Source organism: Chionomys nivalis, chromosome 3 (assembly GCF_950005125.1).
Source record: "Chionomys nivalis chromosome 3, mChiNiv1.1, whole genome shotgun sequence".
NCBI lineage: Eukaryota > Metazoa > Chordata > Mammalia > Rodentia > Cricetidae > Chionomys > Chionomys nivalis.
In genome coordinates this window covers 8,651,647-8,668,224 of record NC_080088.1, presented here as the reverse complement: position 1 = coordinate 8,668,224, position 16,578 = coordinate 8,651,647, and the positions used below count along the sequence as shown (strand labels likewise).

At 48.2% G+C, this 16,578-nt stretch overlaps 1 protein-coding gene across 5 annotated transcripts in view; it reads right to left on the bottom strand.

Annotated features, from left to right (window-relative positions):
* Tiam1 (TIAM Rac1 associated GEF 1) overlaps positions 1-16,578 on the bottom strand; it is a 353,183-nt gene that overhangs the window by 184,856 nt on the left and 151,749 nt on the right. Inside the window, exon 1 of one of the 5 annotated variants that reach the window (XM_057763557.1) lies at positions 1,868-1,964. The exons of the other annotated variants lie outside the window; for them this stretch is intronic. The gene's annotated coding sequence lies outside the window, so the exon portion shown is untranslated. Of the gene's footprint in view, positions 1-1,867; positions 1,965-16,578 lie in introns of those variants that run through there. 5 annotated transcript variants of the gene reach the window in all.

The window sequence follows — 16,578 nt, the reverse complement described above, 5'->3', positions numbered from 1 at the left end:
GTGTGTCTTAGTGTTGTGGCACTAACACACGTGTGCGCACACATGCGCACACACGTACACACAGAAAGCGAGAAAAGGAATACATAACCAAAGCCAAGAGGACAGGGAAACATTTTTACATATGCCTCAGCTTTAAAAACTGGGTCTATCTAATATAACTAACTGTACAGCAATATACTGCAAGCCCTGGAAGAACCGGGACACTTCCAATGAAAATTAGCTACTAACAAATAATTTCAATGACAAACTGAACTCAAAACATTAGACCTCTATAAAACAAACAGAGCCAAACCAGGACTGGGAGAGGGAGCCAAACGAAGAGCATGGCACAAGAATTGAGAAACTCAGTGGTCCTAAGGCAGAGTCAACCCCAGCTTCAGACGTCTGCATAACAGTCCCCAGTGACAACACCCACTTCGTTGTGAACCACTGCTTCCCCTTTCTCTAAGAGCTGCAGTTCCATAAACTCCATCTACTCTTGCCATCACAAGATCCAATTCAGCCACCTCCTGTAGTGTGACAACAGGTTCCTCAGGAGTGGACATGACACCATCATGCTCCAAGTCACCCACCTATTGGGCTGGTTCTGAAGCCACTGCCAGGTGTGACAGCCTGGGCCATACCACCTGATCTCCCTTGGGACAGATGAAGTGTGGCTGAAGAGTCAGTCATTCCTTCACAAACAGATCATTACCTTCAAGGAAGCAGAATGTTCCCGGCAAGCTAACTGAGCCCCCAGGTGCCAGGACCTGCAATATCTGCAATACTGTTGAGACAGTCAAGTCATCCCACCCAACGCTAGGAAGCCGACAAGATCAGCAGAGAACAACTCCTAGCCCACTCCCTTCAAACTAGGAAAGAGCTTGTGGCAAAATGGATACTTAGTTGCAAACCTAAGAGCCAGCCATCCGGCCACCTTTCTACCCTAGAAGTAATTTCATGAAGTATCAGCTAACAACAAGCATTCAAAATCCTGGCTCCAAGGGCAGCATCGCACCAAGCCACTGATCAGCCTCAAAACAGGTATGTCAGCCTCAAAACTTCCTTCTGACCACACACACCCAGGAAAGCCTACTGAAAACAAAACCAGGACATGGGGGTGGAGGGTGGGGGAGCCGAGTTTATGCTTTGCTAGGATATCGTCACTTACAAGGACCCCCAACCCCGGTGCCACCCTCCAGCCAAACTTCCTCTCTTCACCCCACCCAAAATTCGCTTAGGCAATGGATCAGAAGATCAACCAGTTGCGGCAGAAAAACTCACGTTAAAAAAAGAAGTTCCAGATAAATAGAGATCCCCAGTGGCAAAAGGGCTTTTAGCTGGGGGAAAACCTGAGACGTAATGCCTCAGTTCTAGAATTCCCACCCAGGTGCTGGTCCGAAGCCACAGCTTCAAAACATCCGAAAACCAGTCCAGCCTAGAATCCCAAACCTCTCCAAGGGATTCCCTCCATCCCCACCCCCCACCCATACACAGACTAGTGATTGCCAGAGGAGCACAGCAGGGTTGGGTCCCAGGCAGGAAGCATCTTTTTGGTGGGTGTCAAGATCAGTCACACTGTCTCCGTCCCGTCCCATACAATGTTCCTCGCTAAAGCAAGAGAGAAGTTTCGGAGTCAGAACCCCCTTTTCCTGAGGTCAGAACCCCACACTGCGGTTTGCTCAGCGGAGCCGCACAGCGCCCTGGGGCTCAGCACATACTGAGCGCGCGGCCAGGTCTCTGGCCATCCAGGCTCCCAGCCTCAGGCCACACTTAAAGGTTCTGGGGCTCTCACCCATCCTCACCACAGCCCCCGCAGCAGCTTCCAGGGCCAGCAGTGCCCAGGAGATTCACGGGTGGAAAATGGATCGAATTTTTCAAAGCTCACCCGCGGCTCAGCAAGGCGCACGCTCCCGCTCCCGGCTGCCTTTCCATCTCTCCAACTTCCAGTAACTGAAATCAGGAAGCTGCAGCCTTCCCGGCTGCCGGCAAGGGAGTGGGTGTATCTTGTGAAGTTTCGTGCTATGATGAATCTGGTCATTTGGGTGTGTTGGAGAGGGCCTAGGGCTCCTCCTCCTCCTCCCCCTCCTTCTCCTCCTCTCACTTCTTCAGTAAAAAAAAGCAAAAAGCTTTTGGCGGCAGCCTAGCTAAGGACTGTGGCTTGCAGTCATTGAGTCCAGCACTCTGCTAGCCACATCCTGGGAGAGATTTATTCCTATGGGGTCTCAACTATTTTACAAACGAAACTGGGCGAACAGCACAAGGCATAAGCTCCTGTCAGCATTCGCCTGCACACAGCAAGACAGCAGCGTCTCTTAAAGGATAACTACACCCCTTAAATGGTCCCCTCAAGGGCAGACCTGACTGTGGACAGTCTGCTGGACAGGGATACAATTCCTAAACATTGTTTAAGTAAACCTAGAAAACAGAAAGGGCAGGAAAAGAAAAACCTTTACTAGCTATCTTTAAACCAATGGCAACTGGTAACTTAGCACAAAGTCTCCAGAAAATTCTCCAGTTCCCTCGCACTCGTCCTCTAAACAGAGGACGCCATATGTTTGATTCCTGTGAACAATATTTATAGCAGTCTCTAAAAATTGGAGCGAAAACACACTAAGTCACCCCGCAAAGCACTCCTTCAAGAAGTACTCCCCGGGCTCCACCGTGGTTTCCAGGCATTAGTTCAGTAAGTCAAACTTCTCATGGCCAGGGGCTAAGAAGCAGCCTCAGGTGGCTAGTTAGAAACGCGAGCGAAGCAGACACTGGGCCCGAAATGGCCGAAGCAGCCATGGGTGAAATTGATAGATGAATAAAGCATTATCATTTCTTCAGGTTATCAGCTGTGCTGAAAGTCAAAGGTATTGATTGACCCCTTTCCCCCCACTGCAAAAGGGCTTTCCTCAAAGACACAGACCACAAAAACAGAACTACAGCAATCAGTAAGGGAATCATAATGACTCAAACAGCAACCGGAACTACAGGCTGGAAGCAATACTCAGAAGAAAACGAAATGTAACTTTGGGGGTGGGGAATTGGCTAGCTGGGGAATTAACTGGCTCGGTTGGTAAAGAACTGGTTTATGGTACTTGCCATGCAGACATAAAAAACTAAATGGGGCCGGGCGGTGGTGGCGCACGCCTTCAATCCCAGCACTTGGGAGGCAGAGGCAAGTAGATCTCTGTGAGTTCGAGACCAGCCTGGTCTACAAGAGCTAGTTCCAGGACAGGCTCCAAAGCCACAGAGAAACCCTGTCTCGAAAAACCAAAAAAAAAAAAAAAAACTAAATGGGATATCCCACACCCAGAGAAAAAAGTCCAAAACTCCAGGTCCATTAGCATATGCCTATAACCCTAGCATTGTGGAGGCAAGTATAAGAGGATCCACTGGAAGTGCTGGCCAACCAGCAGAGCGGACTCGTGAGCCCCGAGTTCAGTGAGAAACCCTTCCTCAAAAGGTAGAGAATGAATTTCTGGTCTCCACACTCTAGCACACAGATGAAAATGTGCACATGCATGCACATACACGTGTACACGTGTACACACACACACAGTGTAGCTTCCAGGAAAACAGTATCAGAGTTAGCCAGCGGAAACCACGACAGCTTTAAACGTGAAACATACATGCTCACATATATAAACCTGAGAAAGAAGTGCCTGGCTAATCTTTATGTTCTTGGTCATCTGCACAGAGATTGGCTTAAGACACCCAAGGAAGAAAACAAACACTACTGTGCCCGTGCCTAACTCTGAAGGAGTAAAGTGTTTACACGGTGCAGGGTCCTAAGTTAGAGATGACTTTACCCCAGGGAATACTTTAAGTGTGTGTAAGACACTTTTCATTTTCACAACTTGGGGAGAGATTCTACTGAGAAGAAATATGGGCTGCTGCCAAAGAGCCTACAACACACGGGACAGCCCCGTAAGAAAGCAGCAGCCAGCCCTGAGTGCTCACCGTGCTGTTCCGTGTTCTGAAGAAAGCCTAACACGAGAGTAGATGGTGATCTACTGCAACGTCTCACTCACCCCTGTGGTATCAGCAACATCTCTGTGTCCAGGACGAACACTCTCCCTGTCCCCCACTAATTACCATTTGATGGCTGAGGACCATCCATCTGCACAAGCTAAGCAGAGATACAAGGCCAGTCAGCAAGGAAGGCGCTCGGTCCAGGGCGCAGCCTCAGTGTCTCCACGCTCATAAAGCTGATGAGTAACTGAACTAGGCTGAAAAATAATAACGGGCTGAGATGAAGGTGACTAAAATCAGGGCACAGTTTTAGGCTGGGAGCTAACCCAGCTGGGAGGAAGAGCCGTGCTATACACTGGGACACGTGAAAGACAGAAAGACAGGGGAGGCTCTCCGGTGGTGCCATCAGTCACTTCAGTGTTGGCAAGCACCGGCCTACGCCAGAACAGGAAGGGTGTTTACTCTTGCTACAATTTATCAGAAGAAAGTGACAGATCACTTATAGGTAAAAGAACGCGAGCTCCATAGTCCATGCGGTTCCTGTCTCACCATTCTCTCAGAAGCTTCTTCAAGGCTTTATTTTATTCCTAATTGACAGATAGCTGTATGCGTTTGCAGGGTACAGCGTGATGTTGCCATGCCTGTGTACATCGCACAATACCTTAGTCACGGTGATTAGCAGATCCAGCACCTCATGCTTTGCACCAAATCTGATAAACATTCAATTCCCTGCCATCCCACTGTTTTGAAGAATACAATGCAACACTGACTGCCGTCTACTGTGCCCTAGATTCCGGAAGTAACTGTAACTCTGTATGTACCCTTTGGCAAGGCCATCCCTTTCCTCCCCATCTCCTCCAGCCTCTAGTAACCATCATTCCTATCTGTTGCGGCTTGAATGACTATGCCCCCCCCCACACACACATAGCTCCTGCATTCCGATACTTGGTTCCTAGTCGGTGGCACTGTTTGGGGAGGTGGTACAGCCTTGCTGGGCCAAGTATTTTACAGGTAGCAGGCTTTGAGATTTCACAGCCTCGCCCACTTGCAGTTCACTCTCTCTGCTTCTTGCTTTCGGCTCAGGAGGCTACCCCTCGGCTTCCCCACCCCATCACCATGCTTCTCCTCACCACCACTCCCCAGTGATAAACTCTTTCCTCTCAAGAACCCTAAGTCATAAATTCTCCACCTGTAGGCTGCTTTGATCATCGCATTTGATCACAGTAATACGGGGAGGTTATGGAGCCTTTAGGAGAGGCAGTGTGTTGGAGGAAATGTCACTGGGGGTGGGTTTTGAGAGTTCACAGATAGGCCCTATTTCCTGTTCACTTTGTTTCCTGTATGTGGTAAAGATGTGATCAGCCTGCTGCCTGCTGTCATGTCTCACCCACCATTACAGAATCAAACACTCTGGACCATTAACCAAATAAATGATTTCTCCTGGAAGCTGCTTTTGGTCATAGCATTTGTTTCGCCACCCTGGAAAGTAACGAACACACTCTCCTAAGAAGTGGGCCATTTACTCTCGGATCCCATGGAGCCTTCCAGCTCTTCTTTCTGGGGTGATTTAACTTCTCCCTGGAATGAGAGGACAGGTGCTGTGGATGGATGGTGTTTGTCTGCCGCTTTGCCCAGTGCTTCCCTGAAGATGGCTTGCTCATTTTCAATTCCCCTGAAGCCACACTTAAGGCGGGCACCAGATGAACTTAAGCTGGATTGAACTGAGTCAGCTCCCATCTCCTGTCTGAAAGTGGAGTTCCCCATGGCTGCTTCTGGAGACCTCCCCCAAAGACTCCTTGAAGTTCACTCTGAGCCATCCATGAGGATATACTTAGCACCTAACACCTACTTGGTGCAGGAGAATTGTCTGTATTCTGTCAATCATGTTTTAAATAAAACGCTGATTGGCCAGGCAGAAGTATAGGCGGGAAAACCAGACAGGAAGTAGAAATGATACAATGAGAACAGGAGAATTCTGGGAAGGAAGAAGTTGATTCCTCCCACTCCTGCCCAGACCACCGAAGCAGCAGGATGTGATCTGCCCCACTGAAAAAGGTACTGAGCCACATGGCTAACAAAGATCAGAATAATGGGTTAATATAAGCTACAAGAGCTAATAAGTAGCCTGACCTAATGGGCCAATCGCTTTATAACTTATAGAGATCTCTGTGTGATTTTCTTTGGGGCTTGCCGGCTGTGGGGTACCGGGCGGGACAGAAACCCCCACAAGTAGGCCCCGCTTGTGTTACACCTACTGCTGCTTAGTGCCTGGAAATTTTTTAAAGACCGTGAAAGAAGGATCGCTGATACAGGAAAACCCTGTTCTGTTACATCTGAACAGAGAAGTCTTGAGGCAGAGTGGAGCTCAGGAGAATAACACTCCCCACCCTAGAACTGGAGGGCAGCCCACGGAGAGCCCGGCTGGAGCACCCACCACACATCACACCAATGTATGGCAAGGAAGATGCCCAGCCCTCTTCAGCTCGTCAGCACCTGAACCTGAAGTTTAAAACCCACTGGGTTTTTCTCTCTCTCTTAAAAAAATCTTACACATTTAGGAAAAGAAAATCAAAGGTAGTTATGAGCCTGACCCAAAGCAATGGACTTGTGCATGGGTACACAGTACTCTGAACCAAAGAAGTAAGTCCAGCAGGGGGAGCACTGCCTAGTCCCCAACAGTTTCTCAAGATCAGAATCACCATGGGGATGGTGCTGACTGATCCAGGTTACAAAAATAATCTCATATAAAGCAAGTGAAAACAACCTTGCAAGTTTTTTTTTGAAACATCAGAAACAGTAGCACCCTTAAAAGGTCTCTGCATTACCACTGGATACCGATACAAGAGCCAGAAAAATAAACAGGCCATAAAACAACATTAAGGACACGGAGAAGCATCCAGAAATAGCTAAACCTCTCTATTTCCAAACTCTGTCCATTACACTCATATTCCAACGTGAATACCTAGTTGGCTGTGGCGACGCATGTGTAATGTCAGCAGTTTAGAGTCTGAGGCTGGGGGATGGTGATTTCCAGCCAGCACGGGCTAGATAGGAAGACTCTGTTCAGAAAAGAAAAAAGAAAGAAAGACAAGAAAAAGAAAAAGATTGAGGTTTACTCATTCTTGCCGAAATTGCTCAGCTCTGTCTTTAGCTTGCTGATTCACACATTAGGTTTATAAGAGACGACTTTTAACATTTCCCTCCTGTTCAGTGACGGTGTCACCTGTAGGCCCCTGCCCTCTGGATTCCCATTTAAAGGTCTGCAGCTTGCTCGGGAATCAACTCAGCTTCACCCAACACATACCAGTAGACGGAAGCAGGTCTACAGCCAGAATGCTGGCATCTGCTGTGACAGAGAGCTGAGGGGGGCTCCCAAGTACAAACTAAGAGGCGCTCACACCAACCTGCTCATCACCTAGCAACAACCTATTAGCAGCAAGGCTGGAGAGCGGTGACCACCTCCTCAGATTAGGTGGTGTCCCACAAGGGTTGTCAGTCACACAGCCAAATCATCTGATTGTAAATAAAGAGCCCATTTCCCAGAATGTCTGAAGTTCTAAATGCACATCTTGTCAACCCTGTAGAGCCACCATAGAAAGTAAGGCAGCGCCATGGAAAGATGTCCTGTGGTCAGTTACAGACCGACTGTCAAAACAAATCATTCATATCTGAAAATGGTTGAGGGCTAAATATGAATCCATGCCTCCCACTCTCGGGCTACATCATCTGAGAATCTGGATGGGAACAGGGACCATCTCAGAGCCCTTAAGGTGCCTCAGAAGAGGCCCTCCTTCTCTCTGCCACACACCCAGGTAATGTCTCACAGCACAGGTGCCTGCTAAATCTGATGTGGAAGGAGAATATTTACAACCTCACGTTAAACCTTGTAGAAACCAACTTAGAAATTCCTTACGGCATTTATTTTCTCTCTAGAAACTGAATACTTGATAAAGACGTAGGGTTTTTCTCACAAAATACAACATCAAAGAAAGAGACCAAGGAAACACTAATGGCCTTTAATGTCACCTCCAGAGTGTCCTGCTGGGCTTGGTGGGCAGTTCCTTAAAACCTGAGGCTTCAATTTTCTCAATGCTCAAATCATGCTGTCCAATTTTCTCTTTTACATAGCCCTAGTTCTATCTTCCAATTATATTTTCCTATGATTTGAAAACTCCAATTTCTGTCAGTACCTCAATTTAGATTTCCTCACAGAAGAACAACTTTCAACACACCAGAATGAAAAGCTTCTGACTCACCCAGTGGTCCACATACTAGTAACCGAAATCTGATCTGTAACACGATAGGTGATGGGGGAAAGACAGGAAATGTTGGCAGAGGTACGAAGACAAGGGAGAAAGATACCCAGGAGCCCTGAGCACCAACCACAGTAAAACATATGGGGCCAGGTGCTGTCCTGCCCACATGCAAGCAGTGGGCCTGTGGATTCCAAGAATGCTCTGCGCCTTTCACAAGAGGTGCATGTGCCTTGTGGGGGCAGAGCATCTGGGCTTTCCCGGGTGTGGGATCTTTCAGGAACACCCCCCCCCCTTTGCTCCACAGCAATAATCATAGTTGCATTGGCACTGAGAGTAAGACAACCCAGAATAAATGAAGGAAGACGATAAGGGCTCAGGCTCCTCGCCAGGGAGTGGCGGAGTTTCCCATCCTCAGCACACACTCTTGGGTTGAGGAATATTCCTTTACACTGTGTGAAGATGTGTCACTGTGATTGGTTTAATAAAGAGCTGAATAGCCAATAGCGAGGCAGGAAGAAGTTAGGCGGGACTTCCGGGGACAGAGAGGTCTCAGGAAAGAAGAAAGGAAGAGCTGTCAGCCAGATGCTGAGGAAACAGGACGGGCAGTACAGTAACTAAGCCACGTAAAAGAATGTAGGTGGAAAGATACGAGTTTATTTAAATTATAAGAGGCAATGGGGCAAGCCTAAGCTAAGGCCAAGCTTTCATAATTAATAATAAGTCTCCGTGCCATTATTTGTAAGCTGGCGGCCTAAAGAAACAGCCTACTACACTCTTGGAAGAGTTGCTTGGGACAATCCCCACTGGGGAGGGCCCACCGGAAGAGGCAAGGGCATGAAAGAGAACTGCCTGCTCCAGTCCAGGCTGCAGCAACAGCCAGACAAAGGCCAGAACAAGCCACGCTGTTTCCCCTTCCGCGAAATGAGAAGGGGAATGGAAGACTCCTGGCATGGAGGCCTGGATTTACGGGGTTACAGGGCACGTGCCCAGTACTTCTCTAAATGGTAAGGAGCATTAATATTCCTGGATCACTTTCAGTCATGAAATAAAACAAGACAACATCTCAAGCAACCTGAGTGTTTGCGGTGTGCTCAGATAAATACAGCTGCTTTGGCCATGAACAGGTGCAATTCCGGCTCTAGGAGAGGGCTGGGTAAGAGGGGTACCCTAACAAGACTCGAGGCTACAGACAGACTTGGTTAAGTTCCCCTCTCCCCCCAGAAAGTCCCTACTGTGAGGGGGCAATGAGGAGAGGCATGGCAGGAGAGCTACTGAGGTCTGAGGTCCTGGACTAGCACTACGTAAGACTGAACGATTTGGATGCATTTGTTTTTGTTAATCATGGACTAGGAAATTATTAATTTGCTTTATAGCGGCATATAGGGATAAATACCACCGTCCACACTAAAACATAGTGTGGAATATTGCAAGAGATACTGAGGCTGGGTGATGTTGGATAACAAAGGAGAAACCAAGCACTGGGAAAGGCAGGATGAAAAGGACCACACTCTGAGGTCTCGTGGAAACACCTGACACTTTGCGAAGTTCTTAGCTTATGAATTAAAATTAGGCAGTTTCTTAGGAATGATGACTGGGAAATGCTCTAAGGGGAATCTGAATGCATCCGCAGAAGGCCTTGGCACCATTTCCTCTGATAAGGTATCTTCAACCAGGAAACACATCATGCTCGCATCCCCAGGTATTATACTTGAAGTAGGGTGACAGACAATGCCAGGTCCCGAGTCCTAGTGCGAGAGGGGGGACGGGAAGTCTTGCACATTCATCACAATGGAGCATGCAACCCCTTTAGGCTGAGAGAAAAGGCAAAAGCAGCTTCACGCGGCCCATCTAAAGCAAACCTGCAGCACGCTCCAGCACTGTCGCCAGCCGAAAATATCTTTCCGCTAAGTGGTCATTCAAAGCAGCAGAAGCATATAGAAGTCAGAACTCCAACACAAAACAGGTGAGGAAAATAATATTCATTCAGCAGCTCCAGAACTCAGAAGCAAATCGTAGGAAATGGGCACTTGGGAAATGCCTTGGCCCAACCACAGACAGATGAGCAAGAGGCCCAGCACTCAGGGAGAGAGGGAAGGAAGCAGCCAACCAGGATGGCTGAAGGCAGTCTGACTCACCCACCAGCTGCCAGCATCCTCCCCGACAGTGACTGTGGCAGACGCAGCAAGATGGCAAAGAAGGCTGCTGGGACACTGGACAGAGACATGCACTCCGAGAAATCATGACAGCAAGCTTGCTGCAGACAAACCTTTCCCTAGCTCTTACCACTGAAATCCTATGGAATTAAAATTGAACCACTGTAGAGCATCATGGTTTACACTCGTTCATCACTGCAGCTGAAAGGTGGGAACAACCCAGGCACCCACTGCCAGGTCAGCAGGATAAACAAACCGTAGCATATGCATACAATAGAGTATTACCCCGCCATTAGAAGAAAAGCTGTTCTCACAACAACTACACCATGAATGGACCTTAATTGTCTTAAGGGAAATACATAAGATGCAAAAAGACCAACGTTACACCATTCCAGGTACATGGGAAAGTTCTGGACACAGAGAGCCGAGCAGTGGTTGAAAAGAGAGCGGCTCCCACAAGCTCAAATGTTTGAATGTTGCTTGGCCCCTACTTGGTGGGACTGTTCTGGAAAGGGTTAGAAGGTGTGGCCTCATTGGTGGGATGTGTCACTGAAGGATGGGGGGCTTTGAAGTTTCAAAAAGCCTGTGCCAGATCCAGGCCCTTGTTCTCTGTCTCCAACTTTTGAATAAGTTGTAAGCTCTCAGCTACTGCTCCGGAGCCATGCCTGCTGGTCTGCTGCTATGTTCCCCGCCGTGGCGGTCATGAACTAACCCTCTGGAACTGAAGGAAAGCCCCCAATGAAGTACTTTCTCTTATCCATTGATTGCCGCAGTCAAGGCATTATCAAATAGAACAGCGGTAACTATGTTAGACAGACTTGAGATTTCCATAGTTTCTAAAAAGTAAACAAATTACTTGGTTCAGGCACTTTTCAAGCACTTCTACTGGCTGGGGCGAGGGGAGGGAGGGGCTCTGGAAACTGCAGCCCAGCCTGAGTTTCCTGCCTGTTCTCCCTGTCATTTCGGCTTGATCTTCACCTGGCCCCCAGAAGACTGACTGTCTCTTACTGTAAGAGACGAAGTAAGACTGTCTCAACTATCAAATTAAATCTTTCAAAATGACGCGGAGGCAAAGGGGCACGCCCTTTGGCAGGATGCCAGGTGCGGCAGTCACGGCCGTCCCAGCTGAACAGTGCATATTTCGATGGGGCCCTTGTGTCCAACAACCCGTGTGAAGCCCGAATTTCAAAGAAGATCGAATGGGTCGAACACGAAGGATCAGAGCGAGGGAAATGAATGAAACCCAAACTATCAACCAGGAACACTGTATGAGACAATGTTCAGACCACACTCAGGTTCCGCTTAACAGCTGTGACCAGACACGTGAAGACACACAGGAGGTGCCAGGCGTGTGAGTGAGAGTGCTGGCCGGGGTGGGAATCAGCTCCGCCCCTTCGCCTGTAAAATGGGGTCATGACACTATTTCCCTCTGAGCTGGTGTGAGGACAGCTTCCGTGATGATGACTCGTCCCTTGACCACTTTCTAAAGGAAACTACTACAGGAAAGACTGTTCACCCGTCTCTGTACCGGGTCCTCAGACGATTCGGCATGGACTACAAGTGGCCAGAGCCATTTTACAGATACCAAAGCACAGAAAGGTCCGATGAGCCATCCAAACCCACCCAAAGGAGGGGTTGGGTCTAAAAGTTTAACCTAGCCTTTGTAAAGCCAGAACCCAGCCCTCCCCACCCCCAGCACCACACGTGGGCAGCCAACCATCCCGCCGTCATGGACCCTGACTGGCATCCTCACAGCCCATGTGTTTGTTTCTCTATTACCATCATCGCCTTCTGTGCCATTATCCCCGGGTTCCAAGCTGATGAAGACAGAGCACTTGGTGCAACCCCTAAAGCCTGTGCCCCCCACATTCACCTCATCCACCGCTGAGGCCCAGATGCAGCCTGGGAGAAACAGATGCCCGGGTTTGTCACAAGGCTCGATGAAGTTAACCATCACCGTGTCCGACAGAGAGGAGCGGAGAAGATGTATAACCTGAGCAGATCGAATCGGGTAATAAGCGAAGGACACGCGGAAGCCACGGGCAGAAAGTGTATGGAGATGCTTGCCGGGCCCGCTCACCAGAGCGAGGTCTGAGAAGGGCTGGTTCACAGTCTGGGCTGTGACAGTGGACCTGTTTTATACTGGTGGCTGTTTTATACTGCCCTATTTATGCAGCTCCCGCCTCAAGGGCGAATGCTGTGCTTCCTACAGTAAGAAGACTCTTGCTCTCCAATCTTCTCCTTCTCTCCCAAGCTTCCAGTGAAATGAGGCAGGTGACCCACACACGGAGGCTGGTGGCGGACCATTCGTGGTGTAGGTCCTAGGAGTTGTCCATGCCAACTGCTGCTGAACAGCATTTCACATCATCTGGACCACTGCAGCTCAGCCTCCACCTCCCCCGGTGCCTGGCCACGAGAGGACACCAGTGCTGTGGACTGTCAACATCTGAATCTTACTTTCTCAGTACCACACGGCCACACACCTTGCTCGGGCTTGAGCTCTCAAAGCCAGGCACCTGGGAACTTTCGGTCTTTTTCTGGCCACAGACGAACTCAGCCCATTAAAGAACAGCTGTAATCTTCACACGTGTAACTTTCCATTGGCAAAAATGAGTCAGCTCTGAGGTTACCAGCCACTGTCTCCTCAAACCCCACCTCCCCACAACCCCCACAAATCACAGGTAGCTCATCATACACTGCCCATTTCTGATTTGGTAGACACACACTAGCACACACACACAAACCTACTGACTCATGCTGCTGTAATAACCAAAAACGACATCCTTGGCCTCTAGCAGGAACGTGGGTCTCTGTTTGCATAAGGACACGCCACCAACTAGGTCGACCACCCGTGGAAACTTGCTCTTGCCTGTGCACACATCCGACATTAAGCTTTAGATCTTTGTTCAAAGGCAACTCTAATAACACACCATAAACATTTTATAATTGGGCTGTATTTGTTTATCGATCCTGCCTGCCCCCCCCCCCAACAAGAATGAAAGCTCAGCAAAGGCCGCTAGCTGCTTCTGACACTCCTGCTCACAGGCGTGTCTCCAGTGCCTAGATACATGCTTGCTCCACGACAGACCCTCAGTAAAAGACTGATCCACAACCGCCTGATAGCCACTCCACATCAGAAGCACAATCCAAAACACCCAAGCCTGAAGGCTCTCCTGTAACCATGGAAGCAACTTCTGTCTGAAGCACACACAGCAAGGATGAGAACAGGGACTAGGCCAAGAAATACGCATCATGTGAGTGACACCTAAATACTCTGGGTCCCCAACATACATCATAACATTCACTGAGCATTTAAGACGCGGTGTGCTAAATCTTTGGAGAGTATAGCTTGAAAAAAAACACTGGTAACTCCCAGGCACACTCGGGACCATGCATATCAGCTTCTGCTACACAGTACCATCTTGCAGGTCACGTCTCATGTCTTAGAGTCTTGACATCCAGGCCCCCCAAATCCACATCTTGAAAGCTTAACTTCCCCCAAACGATGGCATATAGAGGTGCAGCAGTGGAATGCTTAGCTTATGACAGCAAAGCCACGCACTTGCGGTTGGTGCCTTATGACCACCCCCCCCTTGGTCCTTTCCAAGTGAAGACATACAGGTCTAGGAAGAAGGAGGCCACCAGATGTGGGTTCGGTCACACCCTGGTCTTGGACAACTCCACTTCCCAAGGTGAAAGATATAAAATTTCTGTTATTTATAAACCACCTGCCTGCCCAGCTTATGGAAACCAAGCAACCTTCACTTTGGAGTTCATGTCCTCAATGTCTCCTTTTCTTCTTTCAGAAACTGATTCCATGGGTTGGAGCAATGACTCAGTAGCTAAAAGCACACATTCCTCTTGCAGAAGACCTGAGTTAGAATCCCAGTATAAGAAACAGACTTGTCTATCAAAGACAGCTAGTCTGCCAAGAGCTAGTATTCTATAAACCTTCCTCATCTTGTCAAACACTTGTGGTACCTGCCTGTCTATTTGCCCACTCCACTCCCCCGAATCCCAGACTTTCCTGGGACATGACTCTTTATTATCTTTCCTCTTTGGACTGATTATGAATTAATTAGCCCGTCTCACCAGACTGTGAAGCTGAGCCCCTACCAATGGGGTGGGGTGAGACAGTCACCACCTTGTGTTTATATAAAACTTAACTGAACTCTTTTCCCTGCCATGCTTGGCTCCCCAGTTTAGGTCACTGTGAATCCTTTTGCAAAATTAAATTGCTTCAAATTACTGCTTTGTGTCTCTTTGTATGACACCAATAATTCCTTTTCCAATAAATTAGGGGGGGGTGCCTGGGATTCAAATCCATCCAGTAGTGTGTAGAGATTCTCCCCCTTGAGGGAAATAAATCCTGCAGCCCTGTTGTGCTGTCACCAGAGTCTAAGGTGATCAACACTCTGGTTTAATAATGATTCAAGAAGAGAAAGTTTCTTGGCCACTTCACGAAGGACTGAGGCAAGCATCACCGTGACTGGGCAATTCCATGTGCAGAACAAGTTAAGGAAAAGTCACACAGAGTGACGAAGTATTTCCTTAGTGGTGGGGACATCCAGGAGACTGTACGAGAGTGGCTGAGCTATGCTCTGAGCACAGAGTGAGTTGGGAGCCCTGATTCACAAGTTCTATAGGTGCTGATGATGTGATCTCATACACCTCACTGGCAGTCCCTCTGACCTAGTCAGGGCTTTGCACCAACCTGCAAGGGAATAGCTCATAGGTGAGCAATGCGGTTGCCTTGGAGTGAAAGAAACTTCCACCCTAGAAGTTGGGAGTCGTGGTGAGGGTAAAGCCTCTAAAGGAATATCGCATCTGAAAGCATAGATGGGAAATGGCCAAAATAAAAAGAATTCTAGGACAAAATGAAAGTAAGAATAAAATCCCCCCCTGGTGACCCCTTGGGGCTCATGCTAACTACTGGAAGGCTATAATAAAGTACTGTTATTTCATCTGGACCCCCAAGTCAATCATTAAGCCTTCAGACTCTGGTCTTGCCCACCAAGTCTAATTGTACACATGAGCAGAAAGAGCCCTGTTTCTCAGGAACACACTGGTGATGCTTTCTACCGGGAGAAAAAGACCCATCCATCTGACACAGAGGGTCCGAAGTCTGTCTGATCTCAGCCCGCTCCATAGTGGGGCACAAGGGTGCCAGGATCACCTTCTCATTACCCAGGTAGTTTTGTTATTGTTGTTGTTGCCTTTGTTATTGTTGTTGTTGCTGTTGTCATTGTTGTTATTGTTGTTGATGTTTAAAGAAAGGGGGTCATTGTCCACATTTAAACTGTAATATATTGTGTTCTGATGGGGGATAATAACTGGGGCTTTGAGTCATGCTTGGTTGGTGACCTCAGCAAAATGAAGGCCAAGTGACTTCTTCACCATCTTAGTTAAAGCAACCACACGGCATATATCAAAATGGTGACACTCCTAAAACTTCCTGGTACCACCAAGCCCTCTAAAGATCACTGCATCCCTAGAATCTCCTGACACTTAACTCTCTATCACGATACACACTTTGCACCCATCATGAATTAGTCAATCACATCAGATTGTGAGATCAAGCTCCCACCAATGGGGTGATACACAATCGCCTTCCCTAGAACAAACACTAAGTGAACTCTCTGCCCTGTGCACACCTCTGCCTTGTTGAGCTGATATCAGGAACACTCTTTTCCAGGACCAGCCACAGCAGAGGGCTCACAGCTTCCTGAGACTACAGCTCGAGAGGCTCCAGCTCGCTTTTCAGACCTCAATGGGCACCTGCACTGGTGCACACACCCCTACACAAGTATGCATATATTAAAAATAGTAAATCCTTAAGGAACTGAATTTGGGCCGGAGAGTTGGCTCAGTGGTTATCAGCACCAGACACAGACACAGCTGGTTCACTTATACAGAAACTGAATTTATATTCTCTCAGTCCTCTCTCACTCAGACCCTTTTGGCATAGACACCGCACTGGTTAAATCTAACAAATATTTCATTCACACCTGAATCCAGACTCAGAGCCAACAAAAGACAAGTGAGTACAGTCCTGACCTCACTTTAAATCCATAATCACTAATGTCAAATGTATCTTTAAACGCCATCAGCAATCACCAAGAAATTTCCCAGTCTCTTCACCTGCACACTCATGAAGCTTATATATTCTTTCTTCACCTGCACACTCATGAAGCTTGTATATTCTTTCTTCACCTGCACACTCATGA